Below are 19,081 nucleotides of genomic sequence, written 5' to 3'. Positions count from 1 at the left end.
GATCAACGGATCGTTAATGATGACGTATTAATGGCTCGTTAACGCCACGTCGTATCGATGTCTGTGATTTCGTAGCGGCAAATGTCAGGTTATTGCGCGGATTCCAAAGCTTTCTTAACGAGAGTCTCATTAGCGGCTGTCCTCCGGGATAATTCATTTCGCGGGTTTGTAAACGTTGTCACGTGTCGTTCGATACAGGCGATCCAGGGATCGTATAATCGAGGGGACGAGTGTAGTAACGAGTGGCTCGTTAACGGGGAAATGTTAATTCACTCGTTAATTCGAATCTCTCCTCGAACTAAGTGCGATTGATTCTATCGCTGTGCATCGATTGGATCGATAGTCGTTTCCTCGTCGATTTTCAATCTTGAATTATGGAGCAACTCATTATGGAGAAAGATTTTTATTTTTCAGAGAAACTTTTACATGGTGTACGAAGATTTCTGTTTGTATAAAATAAGAAAATTCTTTTTCCTTAAATTCAACCGATTGATCTAAAATTAGCAATAATATTCTCATCTCACATTTACAATTATTATTATTAGATGACAATTCCAACTCAGCCTGTAAAATATCCATATAAATTGAAACGATCCGAATATTGTTCCCTACATCGTCGCGATCAACGACGACGGCGAATTAAGCACAAATTAAGAACCGCACAAGATTCCGCGATAAATTCATTCCCATAGAGACGGACGTACGAAAGTTGAAGTTGCCAGCTCCCCCTCTAGCTAGCTCCGTCTTCCACTAATTGACCATATTATGGAAAACAGGAAGGGTCAAGTAGCCGCGTGACCCCTGATGTCATCGCCGCGAGTTGCAAGCCGAGCCCCTCTCGTTTTAGAGCTCCTCATGAAAGTATTGCGCCGTCGTTCGAGCCCGTTCCAACGTTTGTTTACACGTGGCGAGGAAAGCTCGAGAAGTGACGCATAGACGATCGTAAAAGTTGAATTTAACGCGCTTGCTCGCTCGAGACGTCCAACGTTTGCATTGTCAATGGAGGCGCTGGAAGGAGGAGGAGGAAGAAAAATACGCGCGCCTGGACGATAGATCAACCTGGACAGCGGCGTGGAAATTTATTCTACGACCTTTTGCGGAAAACCTAGAACCTACGAAGAATCGCGATATAAGATCCGCGTTCCCTGAATTTTCCACGACGGCCTGGAACGACGTTCGAGGCGACGTTCGAGGAGGAGGAGGAGGAGGCCGGTCACGGGGGTTGCGAACGTGAGTGGCGGCGATGGTCGGTTCACGTCGGGTGGAGAGTGGTTTCGAGCCAGGCCGGCGATTTATCATCGTTGACACGCGTGTCAGACAAGTCTTTGGTGGCTGGTGGCCTCGAGCCGGCTTTGATGTCACGACAGACAGTCGTGACGCTGCCGAATCGCTTGTTCCTCTTGCTGCTCGCCTCGTACGACCGAACTCTTCCGATAACAGCACGGAGAGGGTGTATATATATATATATATATATATATATATATATATATATTACTCCGTGTGATTTATTATGATCACGCCCGGCCGGTTGTTCACGGGCCAGCCTACCGGTTTTTGGATGGGTCACCCCATCTCCTCCGATGGAGGTAACTTTTCGATCATCGACCAGTCATCTTCCACGCATCTCTGTACGAGATAAATTTGGACTATGTCTTAACTCGTCTTGGAGCATTCTTCGAGTGGAGTTTTCTCTCTCTTTCTCTCTCTCTCTCTCTCTTTTTGCTCGTCATCGTCCTCTTGCAGCGGAGAGCCATGTGTACACGGTATCATTCGATACTTTTTCACGCAAGTTCCAAGAATGTTGGTATAATTACGTTGGTATTGCGCTTTTTTTTACGCTATCTTCCGATTTTCAATATACATTATGCGGGTCGATAGAGTCGAGTAGTTGAAAGTATGTATTTAGGTTGGTTTGATAATGGCTCTTGTGCAGCAAGAGTTAAAGAGGTTCGAATTGCTAATAAATGTTTTCTTTTTGTTCTAAATCGTACAATGATATCAATGAAATTTTGTAAACGAATAATCAATATTAATAAAAATAACTTTTGCGAGGACACATTAATATGATAGATATATTCAATTTACCTTTATACGTTGCTCGTTAGATCACATCATCATTCCATTCTATTCTCTATCATCTAACGTGCAATTTTTTACTTCTTTCAATTATCCATATTAATCTCGTCCACTTATCCATCCTCGATCACATGCACCCGCGAAAACAACAAATTGAGCTCGAAAAATGGCGCGGCGAAAAATGGAGAGTCTATTTCGTGTCCTAGTAAGGGCAGGCCGATTAGCAAGGGCGATAAGAGGGAGGAGGGGGGCCTTATTAGGAGAAACTCATCCCTCTGCCTCCTCCTCCTCGTCCTCCTTCCCGTTGGCGAGCGCTAAGACCGAATGAAAATGTATGAGGGCGATATCTATGGGACGGAGAGGGCCAGAAGGGAAGCAGATGAGATACGATCCCTTCCCTCTCCCTTTCTCTCCGCCTTCTCGCGGTGCATCACGCGTATAATGCACACGTGTAGCAACTGCAGATGGCAACACGGAGGAAAAAGGAGAGAAGGAGTGGAGAAAGGGACGAGGAGGGGGACGAAGATCGCGAAAAGAGGGAGGAAACGAGGCAGTTCGTTTTGTTTTCAAACGTTGCGGAAGCTTCCTACGCTCCTCGTTTCCGCACCTGACCGTCTCTGCTCACTAACCGCCGATAAATTTTCGCCCCCCGAGAAAAAGACTATCTTTATGTATAACCTTTCTGAAAATGTTCCAAGAACATTGGGGGTTTGAGTATGTTTTGAATGTGGAACGAATTAAAAGTTTACGTGTGAAATTGATAAGCGAAATTTGTAAAACTGTCGAGTGTTATTTAGTTATATATAGAAAATAATCGTTATTCAAGAGTAATTTTAATTCACGAAAATTTGAATTTTCCCGTCAATATATTTTCCAAAATTTTCAAAATAATTAATAATTTGAACCGCGCTAAATTGAGCGTGATTTACAATACAATTTTCGAGATTTACGTTCTCGGAAGAATATTTTCAGCGAATGTGCATCGCGTTGGAAGTAAATGTCACTTTGCACAAGAAACGACTCTTGAATCATTCTCAAATGGACTCTTACTCTTGCAACAAGAAGAGGAAGAGGAAGAAGAAGAGGAGGAGGAGGAGGAGGAGGAAGGAAATTCTCGAAGAAAAAGAAAAAGATTCGATCGATTTAGTTGCGAGACACGATAATGGTGATAATGCGTGGTGGATAAGGACAGGCGCGAAAGATCCATTACGGATTTTTCGGCACCGCCGCTATTCTGGAAACGCGAAATCACAGCTTGTGGCGCGGTAACGCGACGGAATTATTAATCGCGCAATAAGTGGTGTAATCTAAACCATTACTGTGCCGTAATTATGCGCATAAATTGCAGCCCAGTGGTAACGCCGCTAGTAGGAAGCTAGCCAGCATGGACACATCGGTGGGCGCCCATCTAACGCGTCGTAATAGCTTCCGAAGGTGTTGCCCACCCCGGTTGGTTATTTATTTGGTGTTATTCGGTCGTAAAGGTAATTGGACTTGATGATCACGGCGGATAAAATATCGCGGGGATTTATTAAAATTCTGTAATGTCGAAGTGATAAAAGTGGCTTGGCAAATGGCCAAAGAAAGAAATTGACGCGAGCATTACCATAATAATAATAATAATAGTAATAATAACAACAACAACAACAATAATAATAATAATAGTAAAAATAATGTTATTGCGTGGAACATTAACGAGAGGTCGTTAAATGTAATGTGACTATCCTTTATAAATTGAAACGTACAAGAATGGAAACTTGGAGACGTGAAATTCCAACAAATTTGCTCGCGACGCTCTTCGAGATTAATCTTTCTGGATTTTCCCATTTTTTTTTTTCTCTTTGATATTTATGCCATCTCTTTGTCCGATTTTATTCTCCTCTCTTTATTCTTCTCCGTTTACAACCGTTCTTAATTATCCAATCATCAAACTAACTATGTATTTTCTCCTATTCAAGCCAACACGCACGATACTCAAAATCATTTTCTTCACAATCCAATGAATTTAATGATACAGTAATTTCTAATCTTTACATCCGATTCGTCTAAAAAAGAAACACCGTCCAATTTACGAAGATATTCTTCCAGCCTTGTAAATTCATCCCGTGTGTTACGCCTATTTATTATAACCAATAGCTCTAACGACTCTATCCATAAGTGAAAAGTGTCGTAGGCCATTCGGCGAAGGGAGATCGAGATAATGGGAAGAGCAGAGAGAAAGACAGAGAGAGAGAAGAGGCAAGTTATACACACGAAAGATCGTATCTGTACGAGATTCGTATACACACGAGCCTATTATACATTAGTCAGTGTATAGTTACTTGTAACAGCTATTAATGGGAATTCGATTTATCGGATCGAAGATTAATCCGCTCCTGTTTCGTTGAAATATTCGCTACGCAGACGACTCATCAATAACACCTCTCGATCGTTTTTCGGAATTTTACTCCACGAAAATTTTACTTGGGCAACGCAAACGTGATAGAACAAGTATGAATAAAGACACGAGTTGAACGTTCATCGTAGAAATGGCCAATTCGAGTTGCCATTTCATTTATTTTCTTCTTCGATCTTGCACGATCCTTAAATTTGTGGAGAAATAGAGAGAGGAGGAAAAGGAAAAGGTATGTAGATCGGTCGTGTCAGATGAGAATTTGTTGTTGAAGAAAAAAAACTTCAACTTCAACGTTCCTTGTACCGTGGAACGGTACACGTTCACCGGTTCGATCGCTGCCTCGCATTTGGTACACGATTTCCTTGTTGAACGGAATTTTCATCTCCGCCTGTTTCGGTGTTAGTGTAAATGTCCGTGGAACAGGAAAAACATGATTGCAAGCGGTTCCATCGATGAAACGTTTTCAGCCAAATATATATAATGGCTCGATGTTGAATTTCTGGCGTGTGTGTCGCAATTGTTTGTAATGTTTCTCCCTAGGCTAATGGCACCCTATCTTGTTTGCATTGCATTACATTATCGTACGTTCGGGAGGAATTGCGGCGCACGTCAATCATCGTTCACCGGTGCCCCGTATTAATTTCTCAACTTAACTGCATGATAGGTTAACTGCTAGCGACACATCGCGCTCGAACGTTTATTCCCTGGCCAGGATCCACTTCTCGCTCTTCTTCTATCCTTGAAATTTTTCTCTACCATTATTGCAAAATAAAAGCGACGATTTCAAGCAGCTTTATTTGGTGGATGGGTTAGTTACAACTTTCGTGTCGTAATTATCTCGTGATGGATGAGTAACCGAAGAAGATTTTACGCTTTAATAGAGGAACGGGTTTGTATTGCTTGAATTGTCAGTGAAAAATTATGAAACCAAGCCAAAATTATTATTCTGTCGATTTATTACAGTTAAATTTAATTCTCGATTAAACAATTACGATCACTTTCTCAACATCGATAACAACTTTTCATCGTCTCCTTCGCTATTTACCATTCTCATTTCATCTACTTTTGCGAGTAACAAAAGAATCCGACATCCGAGCAATACGTGATAAATCAACGTGAGCGACAAGAAGGATTAATTAAAAGAAAAAAAAAAATATTATAAGCCCAAGGTTTCGACTAGAGATCCAGAATGGCCAGGTGACGTTCTTACGCGCGTGTTTACACGGCCCCTGAATGCGGTTTTAGACACCCCGATAAGAAGGCGGACGGCGGCGTATCGACTATCGAGCCGCGCGTTGCAAAACACACCTGGATGTTGCAATGCACCTTGGCTCGTAATGCCGTTGGCTGGCCTCAACTCTCCGTGCTTCTCGGGACAAACACGAGCGTGAACTCGCGTGCTGCGCCATGCCTGTGCGACGCGTGTGACTGCATCGTGTGGTTGCATCGTTGTAGCATGCGGGCTCGCAAACAGCCGTGGATAAATAGACAAACACCAGCGCGGCCTTTGTTGTTCCGAGAAAAGTTGCCGCGTACCGCGAAATATTTACGAAATTCCGGCCTCTGTTTAGCCGATACGAATCCGATAAGGATAACGAGGGGGGAGGATTATCGTCGGCGCTGTTTACGCGCTGGACTCGCGCGCGTGGGTGGGAAAAAGAGAGAGAGAGAGAGAGAAAGAATAAGTGGTTGCTTTGGCGAACGATGCAATTCGATACGTGTGCAAATCGACAACGAGTGGATTTTGTAATTGTCTCATTCTTGCAATTGGAATGATTTTTATCGATCATATCGATCGTAATGGAATATAAAAATATAATGAAATTTTTAATTGTTCACGATGTTGCTCTTTTTAATTAGAAGATGGAGAAAAGAGTTTAATCTGTTCTTCTCTGTTTTCTAGGATACGTAACGTTGAATTTGTAATTTATTAATGATTAAAAGTTTATTATTTTTACTTTTAACAACAGTTTGAAGATTTTTTACCAAAAATATTTGACATTTATTTATTCCTCCATAGAGGATCGAAGTATCGATAAGAATAATTATTCGACGGCAAGTTCAAAAAGTATTTAACTTGACATTTAGACAATGCTTATTAAGTAAATAAATGTTAGGTGTATCCAACATTCGTGAACGAAATTCGTAGTTGTAACGTAACATCAAGCATCGCGGATGGTTCAGAAAGCCGATCGCGAAACCCTGTTATTCCCGCTTTGCAATGGCTCGAACGAGTTTATCTCGATACACGATGCTCGTTTGGTTACCAGGGTATCTCGTTGTATCGATAGATCTCGATAGAGAAAGGAGGATCAGGAATTGGTTACTGCAACAACCATTGTTGATTTCGGTAAACGGATTGACGTATCAACATCGTTTATCGTTGGCTTGCCCTAATCCCACGTTGCGCCTGCTTGAACACGTGAAATGCCATTTTCGAAAAAACTGTGTTATTTCAAACCGTGTATATCCGTTCTTCGAATATTTCTGATACTGAACCATATACATGTACATCATCTCCTGTCATATGTAAAAATCGTATTTCAACGAATTTTTCTTTAAATTGATTCAATTCAATTACCAAAATTCCTTCTCCCATTATCGTTGCAACTTCTCGCCAAATTCCACTCCAACTCAAAAACTTATCCTTTCGAAAAGTTTCGCTGTTATTACACACACACACATACACACGTTCGATTCGTTCAAGGTATAATACACTCCTGTTGTTCACGACTTTTCGACAACTCTCGTAGGCAGCTCGCTAATATCAGCAAATTACCGCTTGTCAACAGGCGTGACGCGGATCTTCCAATTTTCACGCTGCAACTCGACACCAGCTCTTCCCTCCCGAATCCTCTTCCCGTACGTAAGATCTCGGCCACGCAACCGTGCCTCCTCCCTTTTTCCTCCATGGAAACACACGCTGCCAGGTCCAAGGGAGATTGTTCGTCCCGTTAGGTCTCGTCCGCGAGGCAAAAGCAATCAGTTATCTCTGCCTGCGAACCCTTCCACCTCTCTCCTTGCAGGAAGCGTATCCAGGTTGATCGTTACGGTCGTCGTCGAGGTACCCAAGGGGTCATCTCGATTGCAGGGATAATCGAGCCTTGGGGAGCCTTGAATGAAGCTTCTTCTTCTTCTTCTTTCTCTTCATCCTTCTTCTCTTCTTCTTCTTCTTCTTCTCTTTGTTTTTTTTTTTTTTTGATATTCCGTTGTTGGTCGAAGCACACTCCAACTGCGGAAATTATCGCCGCTTCATAGAGACGTAAAATCAGTGTCCGCTTTAATCTCGACTCGCGAAGCCGATCCGCGATTATTGAATAGTGGTGGCCGGTTATCGTCGGTTGGGATCATGCTTTATGACTCGCGATACAGAAATCCAGGTATCCAACGTTCGCGGAAACTTGAGAGGCTGCGAGAATGGATGCAATTAGGGAGATTATTGCATAGGTAGCCGATGTTTAACCGGATTCTGATTCTGTGAAGGGGTTATCGAGATTGGAAACTCGTTGGTTGATTTCGCTGCTTCTGCGTTTAGAAGAAAAATATGTCGATTACTACTACTGTTCTCTCTCCTATCCTATTCTTCATTTCTTCACAAATTCAAAATCGTTACTATACTTTGTATTCAACTTTGCGTTTGCACACAGTTTAATTTCTTAATTTTATCGATCCTCTAAATTTATTCACCTCGATTCGACAATGTCTCTGATATCAAATCAATCCACGATTCCTTGACAAATATTTCTTCTCCACGGTTACAGATTTATTTTTTAAAAAGTAAGAAAAAGTAAGAAAGAGCAGAGGGAATGGACAAATCGTACGCGGCTGATGTGTCGAGAAATCCAAATCGTCCAGAATGACGAACGGTAAATGACTTGTGTCAGCCACTTATTACGTTTCGCTGTCTCTTCGTGTTCCTTCGAAGACGAGGCATTCGATGACCCGGAAGACTTTAGCAAGCATACATATGGAACTTGGTGCGTGTCCACGCGCAAAAGCTATTTTATTGCGCGCACGACTCTATAATCTTCCTCTGACCGATGCGCTCACGACAACTTATTCCCAATGCCTATACTTACTGTTTAATGTCTATATCTGCACTGTGGTGGAGCGGTAGCTTGACGTTATGTATATGTATTTTCTTTTTTTTTTTTTTTCCACTTCTTCTTTATTATCTTAACGTGGAATCTGTGCGAGTTAAATGGCTTTTGAAGATTGGTTTCGAATTTATCTCTTGAGAAGAAGTTTAAACGAAATGTTATATATTTTTGTTATTTTTGTTATATTCGATTCGAGATGTTGGATAGATTTTTAAATAGTTAGCGATTTATCTTCGAATTGATTCTGTACACGTTTTTGCGTGTGTGTACGTACGTATTGAAAATTTAAATTGAGATCCATAAATTTCTATTAATTTCGCAGAATCTTTGAGAAAAAAAAAAGATAGTAATTATGAACGAAGAATATAATTACTTTAGTATACAATAAAGTTCTACGGATTCCTAGTAAACAACTCGGATACTTATTTCTTAAATATATGTATGCTGGGAATCAGGAAAGTAACAGTGACAATACAGTTACATCGATTACACTATCCGAACTAATAGAGATAAAAAGTCCATTTAGGTAAACGACTTTTCGAATAATCAGGAAGAACTTTTAATTATCATAACATAGAGGAGAACCGTCTTCACCTATATTTTTTATTAGAATTTTATAAATACTTACCTTCCGTTCTTATGCGTTCTTATAATTGGAAATATTCATAAATCGAAATTACAATTTATTATGCCGTCAATGCACAAGAGTCTGTCTATACTCGTTCCAAATTCGGTTGAATCGAAAAAAAAAAAAAAAAAAAAAAAAAGGAAAAAATACACGCCTGCGAAAAACGAATAATGAAAGCATCTCATCGGTATTTCTGTTCTTTTTTTCTCTTCTTTGGCAAAAAAAAAAAAAAAAAAGAAAGGCTCGCCATAAACCATTTAAAGCCCGCTTATGTCCGTAGCTCGCTCGTAGGCGATTCCCTCGGTATATTTCTCCCGCGAACGCTTTTACGTTTGCCACGGCTTGAAAATTTATCGCATGACTGAGCACCATCGGGGCTACAGTGGTTGATATTTCTTGCATTCGTATGCATTGTGCTTAACGAAGCTGCCTCCGCGATATGTCCGCCGATACCAGCTGATTGAAGTGACTTACGAACTTCCAGATGACCGGCTGCGCTTGGGATATGCGCGGGCTACTCTATTCTTTGGATTTACGACGTGTGAATATAAGAGCCGCGGCCGCGTCGAATCGTTGCGACATTTGTGCGGTCGCGCATTCTAGATCCTAGATCCTTGCGGTGTATCGTACCATTTGAATAACACGTTTATGCTCGCTTTCTCCCCTCCCCTTTTTTCCTTCCACGCTTAGAAAAGAGATGATGGCTTTCCTCTCGGATGTGACAAAATGTTAAAAAGGTGCAAGTTTTGTAAAAACAGAAAATTTCGATCGTTGTATGTTGTGCTGGATATATTTTTAAGCGGAGGGATAATTGGGATAATTTTGTTGCAGAAGAGTATTTGAAAATTTGTTTCGTCGTATAAAATGGAAAATATTTGTTTAAGATGTAACAAGTGAATTTTATGAAATAATAATTCTTTAGGATGTATACAAATTTTATTTTAATAGTGGAAATATATATATATATCGTGTTTAAGAAAATATTCGGATATTTTTATTCATAATTTCAAATAAGAAATACTAAAGAAACTTACTTATAATTAGGACAAGATAAAGAGATACTACTAAATACGAAGGGAAATAAGAAGGAACGACACGTATTCCTTCGAGAAATTATTGCTCAACCCGATATATTTATCGAGACGAATAGGGAATTTGAAAGGTAGCCAAGAGAAGAGGAGGTCGAGATTAAACATTGTGTATAGCAATTCTCCACGTGCTTCCGTGGATCGTACGCTAAATTCGTGTGGGTCGAAGGCTCGGTGTGCGAGGCCTGACCGCGGAGTATCAAAGGTATGGGCCACTCCACCAGGTGTGGAGAATGGCGCGCCTCGATGGCAATTACATCGGCAAATAAACCAGGAGGTGAATATACTGTGAAGTTGGCTGCGGGTTGCACCATGAATAGACCACTGCACGTAGATAATTCTAATCCTCCGAGCGGCAATTAAAGGCAAGAATGCTCTTTCAAAATACAATCATTACTTTTTTCCCTCTTTTTCGAGAGGCCTCGCAATTATCCCTTTTTAATTTAATTCCCTCCGAACGAATTATAAACGAGATATACATCTCTGCAAAATTTTCATTTATCTAGTTAAAAATCGAAACGAAGCCAAAGTTGGCCTGTTTGTCTCACATTTATTGCGAAATTAATTCAAAAAACTTTCTAAAAATATTCAAATATTCAACGAAACAAATAAATCCATACGGCGATATATTTGCAACTCCTCCTCCTCCTCCTCCGCTCTTCTCATCAGACTGCTCGATTAAAGCGCACACGCTTGTCCGAAACCTCTCCTCGTCGTCGACTTCCCACGGTTGTTGACATGTTTTGTATTCATTAGTCGCCACTCTCGAGATAGTTCGCGCACAGGCGGTGAACAGAGTGGTGGAGCGGCGTGAGAATAGCCGGTTCTGAACGATTGTCGTCCGCTGGCGAGACCTCTTCCTCTCTGCGATCGCAGAAATTTTATGGTGGTGAGTATCGTGTCAGAGAGAGAAAGAGAGGAGAATCTAGAGAGCGTGAATTTCACGGTTCCTGAGACGGTATGAACAGCGCGGACACCCGCTTACGAGAGAATAAAATTAGCCGTGGAATGCGGATGGAAGGAGTTAAATGTTCGCGTTTCGGGCCTCCAATTCGTTTCGATCTGGTTTATAAAGGGTGTTGAGCAGAGAGTTTCAGAGTTGCAAGAGATTGTGACTGTGTCGCAAGGGAATATTTTTATCGAAAGTTTCTTTTTGAACGTTTATCTTTCGATAATTCTTCTTCTTGTTTTGTTGTCGAAATACTCGTATCGTCGCTCGTGATGGAATAATCATTTTTTCACGATCGTTCCAATCGAACTTAATAATATAGAAATCATTGTCATTTCGTCAAATCGACGGGAATTACATTTAACGCTCGACTCATTGGAAAATTTCCTATTACGAAATTCCATCTCAAGCAGTAATGAAAAAAAAAAAAAAAAAAAAAGAAAAATGACAATAATATCGCAATAATATTGTCGATGCAAAGATTTCCCCTTTCAATCTCTCTTGTCCTTTGAATACACACTTCTCTTTCACTGGAGGAGAGGAGGAGTGTTTGAAGAATATGAATTACCTTAATTCGTTTCGTTTGCTTTTCTCTTCCTTTCTCTCGAACTACGAAAGATAATTCCTACCAGTTTTCATCGAATAAAACAGAAGGTAGTTTCGTATCGAAATTCATTACAAAATTATCTGATGCAAATCTCCATCGGATACAAACTACTTTAGAACGAGGAATCTAAATCGTGAGGGAGGATTGATCGATCGAAACGAGCAATCTTAAGAGATATTCCAGTCAGAACGAAATAAAGCAATCATAGCTACTCACTTGGATAGCCTGAGATTAACCAACGAATAGGCCAACGAGGTACACGTTGATTTATTCCCAATGATATAGTTGGGACGCACCTATGCTAAACCTTTAACCCTTTTCGATCTGTGTCTAGGTTTAACTCGATACTGTTGTATATTCGTTTCATCAATAAGATAAAGGAAATACAAATTCTTTTGCATTTTTCGTTATATATAATAAAAATATGTATATACAGGTCATTAGAATGTTGTGAAAAAATTATAAAGTTATAAAAAGTTGAAGGCGACTTTGGAAACTTACTTACTGAGAGAAAAGTATAGAAAAAAAAATTAAATGTCATTACTTTTGAAGGTTATGAAAAGATTGAAGGTGACTTTGGAAACTTGCTCGAGAGAAAGATGTAGAGAGAAAAAAAAAAAGAAGAGAGAAAGAAAAAATAAATGTCATTACTTTTGGAGGTCACGAAAGGATTATAGAATTATAGATGTATAAAAGGAAGGTGACTGGAAACTTACTTGAAAGAATTAAATGTCATTACTTTGGAGGTCATGAAAAGATTATAGAATTATACTTTTGCATAAAAGATTGAAGGTAAGTTTGAAAACTGATTTGAGAGTGATATCAAGATCAATATGGAAAGAAAATTAAATAAAATTATTTTTGAATATTTTTTTAAAAATCGTTCACAAAATTCTTTTCTCTGTTATTAAAATTATTCAAAATTAATGATATTAACGCGATTAATCTCTCTAAATTCTAAATTTTATTTTAATTACATCGATATATCAAGTTTTAATTTTTTAATTTTTTTTTCTTTTCGAATTTCACAATTATCTTTTATTTTTCAAATACATAAATTTAATAAGTAAAACTTAGTGCAGTAAGATCGTAATGTTTATGCAATTTAAGGAAAAAATAATCATCTCTCAGAAAGAAACAATAATCATAAAATTAATATCTTACCAATATTACCTTAACAACTAGATACTTCAATAAAAAATCCTGTGTTGAATATTCCTGACTAACCTTAAATCTTTATTATATTTATATAGAAGTTTGAGATCCTAAGACTTAATTAAAGAATCTCGAGGAGTGTTAAAACTGAATAGACCATCTTATAATTTAACTAAACATCGTAAAATTTACATATCATTTTTTAATCTCCAACATAACAAGTCCTAAGCTCGACATAACGTTTCCTTGTGAGTCAAATTGCAAATGTTTAACATCCCAAGACGTTTATTCGTCCATTCGTCGATATTTTACTAACTTTGGACGCAGGAGGCGAGGAAGGAGAACTCGAAGGAGTGAAGGAGTTTTACGAAACTTGCTCGTAGATTCAACGGAAACGATGTCTCGAGTCGGTTCACTGACAGACGCGAATAAAGGGCCGATGATAACGAGCGGTACGATTACCGCGAAATGAACGGTGACATCTCGTCGGATATCGTCGGATTATGACGATAGGAACGGTTATGAATTTTCATGATTTCGCCCGTTTGAATGAGACCCCGACAGAAACTAACTCCTCGGATAAATTACGATTATTTCGTTGGACAGTTGTTGTAAGATCTTTTCTTTTTTCATTATTTTTGTTTTTTTTTTTTTTTTTTCCCCTCTTCTTTTCTTCTTTTCTTCCATTTCTGGGTTCACTTGGGCTAAATTTAGCCCGCGAGTGGGCGAGCATTCGAGTGAAACTTGAATTTTGCTTGTAAATTTTTGCCGATTTCTCGTAGGGATTGATTTGTTAACGATAAGATGGTTGGGTATGGATCGACGAGAGAAAAATAAATATATTTCAGCATTTAGGTATTTTACAAAATAATGGAAATAGTTGGAAGAATTGATCTTTTATAAAGCTTGTACTCGAATTTTGTATTAGAATTTTTTTTTTTAGAAAGATTTTAAATTAGTATTTCTATTTTTCTTTTCTTTCTTCTTTCAACGAACAATATATTTGTACGTTAAATTAAGTATAATTTCTTTGATTTAATTTATACTGTTCTCGTTCTTATCTGACGATTATAATTATATCGTTTCGTTTGATATATTAAAATAAACCAACAATTCGCCAATTGATATCAAATCAATTTTAGATAATAATTAATACATAATCAAATTCGAAAAAATAAAAACACAATCGAACATCTTTCCTCTCCTGTTAAAAACCCTCGATATCAAGATGCGAGGTATCAAATATTTGTCTTTTTTTATTGCTGCAATAAAAAAAATGCTTGGCTCGATTTGTTTTGTAATTACAAAACAATTTGTATAAATAAAGTAACGAGAGAATAACGAGAGAATAAATGATTCGTCAAATGGTTGATTAATCGTGAAATCGTTATTTCTCATCGTGGAGGACGAGGATTAATCGGCTTCTGATTAATGCGCAAAGAACATTGCGATGACCGCGATAACCTGTTGGGTAAAAAGGAGGGAACCGGTCATTATTTAAGAATAGAAAAGTGCAAAAGATGGTTCGAACGATCGATCCATCCACCTCTCCTATCGTGGAACGGATATCACGATTTCTAGTATGATCCTTGTGATCCGTGGATTGCGAAATCCGTTTCGTATCTCGTGAAAAGGCTTTAACGAAATTATTTAAGCTGATTATGATCGCTGATCACTCGGCTCTTCTTTATTCGATCGGCTTTCAATGTGATTCGACTTCTTTTTTCTTAGAATTAAGAAAAGGAGAATGGTATAGAAACATAATTTAAAAATTTAAACAGAAATTGTAATAAAAATATCATACTTTACCTTGAAATCAAAGACACCTCGTAGAAAGAAAAATCATCTCAAAAGAATATTTAGATTAAATCTGTATCGAATAATTTTACAAAATTATTAAATTTCACTTAAACTTGATCAAAATTAGCAACACAACTTTCCTCGCAATTCCAATATCTCAAAATAGAAGACACCCTGTAGAAAACTCATCGATACCCGACGAGAAGAAACAGGATCCAGGATCTTCGCTCCTTTTTCGCCGTTTACTTCGCTCGCTTCGTCCAAGTACTTCACATTTCGCCGCTAGAGGAGAAGAGTATCGCGATAACTTGGCGTAAACTTGGGCTATTAGAGTATATACGCGGGCAAAGCGTCGAGTGTCGTTTTCGAAAAACCGTTCTCCCGCTTAGTTCGAATCGGTGGAATCGTCCTTTCAGAAACACCCGCGGCCCTATTAATCAAACGTGGAAATTTCGCAGAAACAAACCAACACCTTGGCGCGGAGGGGCCATTCTTCAAGCTCGCCTGCAACGGGCCAAGTTGGCTGGCATGTAAAAGGCCGCGCGGCTCACGCTACATTACACGCTCCTACGTTTCGCTCGATCCATCACGCCTTCGTGTCCTGCCGCAATTATATACGTATATATAGAAGCGCGAGAGCTACGCCCCTTCGAAAATCGAATCCACACGGGTCTGCGAGAGGAAAGGAGAGAGAGAGAGAGAGAGAGAGAGCTTCGATTTTGCCACTCCAGTTTTTCGTAAATTCGTTATGATTTCCCCTTCCCCTCTTCTCTCTTTTATCGATTATTTTAATTTCGTGAAATTTTTGTCAACACGTTGAAATTTGTTAAAAATTTATTTGTGATTGTGATTGGGTATTTTCAGGTTGATACATATTTTGTAAATTCGTAATGATTTCCCCCTCCCTTTTTTCTTTTTTAGCGATTATTTTAATTTCGCAATTTTCTCGAAAAATTTTTGTCAACACGTTGAAATTTGTTTGTGATTATTATTGGGTATTTTCAAGTTGATACATAATAGCAATGCATCGATTAAATTGGTATAGTAGGTACAAATTTTTCTTCGAGGTCATTTCTTGGATTGATCATTGGATTAACGTCCAATATAATGTCATTTTTGAAAATACTTGGAGAAAAACTTAACATTCCTGTACGAAAGATTCCTATTAATATCATCTCTAACCCCTGGTGCAATTAATAATCTTTCTTTACCAACGAGGTGCAGGGATCAGTCACGATCTTTGCATTGGAAAAAACAGGATCATAATAATCCGCGCAAAAAGCTGATAAATATCCAATCCATCATATATACTTATGATCACTCATGTGAACAGGTTTCTCGTTAACCCTTTTGACACTAAAGACCGTAATTATATTACACCACATTACTAAGTTCCAGGTAATTAAAATCATTAACCATATCTAATTCTCTAAATTATTTTTGAAATGTCAAAAATTAAACGTGGAATAAATCGTGGAACGGAAATTTATAAAATCGAAAATAATGATTTTTAAGTTGCATGCGCCATTTTAAAACATTTATAGATCAAATTCACTTTACGATAACTCAATTGCTTTGTATAAATGATTAAACATCAGCAAAAAATCCAATCACAAGTGTTTTCAGCCAATGCTGAGAACAATGAGAATGAAGCGAAAATAAAGAAACGGAATTTTTTTAATTTAAAGCATTGATGAAAACTAAAATTGGACAAGTGAAACTAATGAAATTAGGATTCGAAACTAAAGAATGAAATTAAGGAAATAACAAAGTTTGAAATTTTTAATTTAGACTCAGAGAACAAAGCCACGAGACCAGTGAAGTTGAAATTTGAGGATCAGTGCTGCGGCTAACGTTCACCTACAAACAACGCTGAGGATAAAACGAATGAAACTAACAGAATTGCAGAACAACTTGAAACCTTGAATCATTGGTGCATAGCAATTGTCCACTTGTCGATGTCGAAGACGATATCGTAATCAATAAACTAGCAGAATAAAAGCTTGAAATTTTAGACTCTGCTGGATCTATCTGTTATTCACATCTGTTCAAACAATAATTGGACAGCATAGATGGCCCAGAGTTGCAATAAGTTAAAAGGAACAAACACGAATCATCGTCGTGCATTCCGAGGAACGATTCCTCCGCTTTCAATACTTGCTACTCGTTCGAACGAGTCATTATAAATTCATCTTCGATCGCGGACCCTCGACGACGATGCAACGGTTGGATGGCTCTCGCGCGATTCGATCGTCCACGAATCCTTTCTTTTTTTCTTTTTTCTTTCTTTCTCGTTTTCTTCTTCTTCTTCTTCTTCTTCTTCTTCAAGAGATATTCCCTACTTCCGCGATCATGTTCAAGAGAGAAAGAATCGGATGTATATACGATTTCAACCTGGTTGGCCGATGTTTGATCTTGTTGCATTCGGGGAGAGGAGTTGGATAATCTCTCTTGGCGAATTTCTGCGGAAGCGATGCCTCTTGTTGCATGTCACAAGGTCATTATAAATTCATCTCCAGTCACGCTCCCCTAAGTGCTTCTGACCCTTGTGCTCTGTTATTCTAACTACGCTTCAAGGACATACGCGCTGCAAACGGGACTCCTCCGCTTCGTGTGTGTGTGTCTTCCTCTGGACGACATCATTGCTGTTATCTGCGGAATTTCGTCGATTCGTTGAAAGAATCGCCTCTCTTCGTTTCACGTTTCTCGTTTAGATTTATCGTTTATGTATCGTTTGTGGAGAAATCGATAGATTTATCCTCGAGGATGTATTGATCGTGATGCGAAAACGTACAATAGAAACAATGATCGTACGAGAAGTAAATATGCGTGTTAATTAATCGATAATTTATCAATTGGAATGTTTCTTTTCCAAAGATTAATAGAAAATGTTATCTTTGATAAATTTAAATTTTCATTCCATTGCTATATGCAAATGTTCATTACTGTATGCTGCAGGAGTATTACAAGTGTTATTTGTAACGCTATATTCAATCAAGTTGTAAAGTTGTGACGAATCTTATGAAACTTGTCAAGAATATTACACGTGGATGATGATAATTGAATAAAATAATTGGAAGGTGGATATATTGTTGGATATTTTAGGAAGGAAAATAAGAACAAGATAAAATAATTAACATTGCTTAATAAGATAAACATATTTCCAAATGTTATTCCATTATTGAAAAATACTCTTCGATTCGATCACAATGGATGGATCGTAAACGGATAGTCCGACTAATAGAGTGATTATTCGACAAACTCTGAGGAGATCAGAGATCAACTCTTAACCCATTAATCCCATCCCCCTCTTTTTTTTTTTCCTCGTTCAAAGACAATAAAGCAATTCTACACCTATAATGACAATCATTTGTTTTCGTATAATGTACAATGAACAGAAGCGAATAAATTCACGCACGTGGCCGAATGTGACAGACTCTCGAAAGACCATTATGAAACGCGGAATAATTGCACCCTTCTTGTTCAAGAATTATCGACTCGTGTATAATATATCGTAGTTGAAAAATAATTTTAATATTTAATGTGTTTAATAATAAAGCAATGATAATATAGAATAACAAATACGCATTTCTTCTATTAATTTAATTATTAAGGTTAGTCGTGGATGGTTGAAAATTGTACGTGTCGTTTCACGAATTTTTTTTCTACGAGATAGTAAATGTAATTCTTTTGAAAAGTATTTATTGTATCGAGAGTAAGACACAATTTTCTTTCTTTATATTTCTATTACGATATGGCTATATATATTATTGCAAGTTTGTCAAACGCTGTATTTTACATTCGAATTTTATGACGAATTAAAAATTCTTTTTTTTTTTCCTTTTTAACAATCATTTTCGTTAAACACTTTTCGATGGAAAAGGAAACTTTTCTTCCCAAATGTTCATCATTTTTTACAAAAATTCGTATTTTACAAATACTCTTTCTATTTTCATGTAAATAATTATGTATGATTACAATAATGATCGATTAAATTTAATCGCATCCACGCTTAGACGAGGTAGTCACTTGATCATCGTCCAACAATTAAGTAATCACGCAACATACTCGATCGAATATCGTTCGTTCGACAAACACTCGTGAAAGGCTAGTTCCTCCTTGCGATCGATTTCGCAAAAACTGTTTTTCTTTATGGACACCTTTTGCGTTCGTTTCGATCGTGGGCGAACAAAATCGAAGACATGGATAATAATAGTGATTACTCACCGATAATAAGTCGAATTAATCTTTCAGAGACGAGATCATTCGATGGACTTTCGATC

The 19,081-nt window shown here is 38.1% G+C and overlaps 1 protein-coding gene across 1 annotated transcript in view; it reads left to right on the top strand.

The window, feature by feature from the left end:
- The first annotated feature begins 11,080 nt into the window (after positions 1-11,080).
- The window catches only part of LOC100867650 (misexpression suppressor of ras 6), a 363,124-nt gene continuing 355,123 nt past the window's right edge, over positions 11,081-19,081 (top strand). Inside the window, exon 1 of the mRNA XM_086910190.1 lies at positions 11,081-11,176. The gene's annotated coding sequence lies outside the window, so the exon portion shown is untranslated. The remainder of the gene's footprint in view (positions 11,177-19,081) is intronic.

The sequence above is a fragment of the Apis florea genome, unplaced genomic scaffold (genome assembly GCF_048593485.1).
Source record: "Apis florea isolate Af1SG1 unplaced genomic scaffold, ASM4859348v1 contig_3170_pilon, whole genome shotgun sequence".
Lineage (NCBI taxonomy): Eukaryota > Metazoa > Arthropoda > Insecta > Hymenoptera > Apidae > Apis > Apis florea.
The sequence above is the reverse complement of the archived record's forward strand: the minus strand, read 5'-3'. Positions and strand labels throughout refer to the sequence as shown.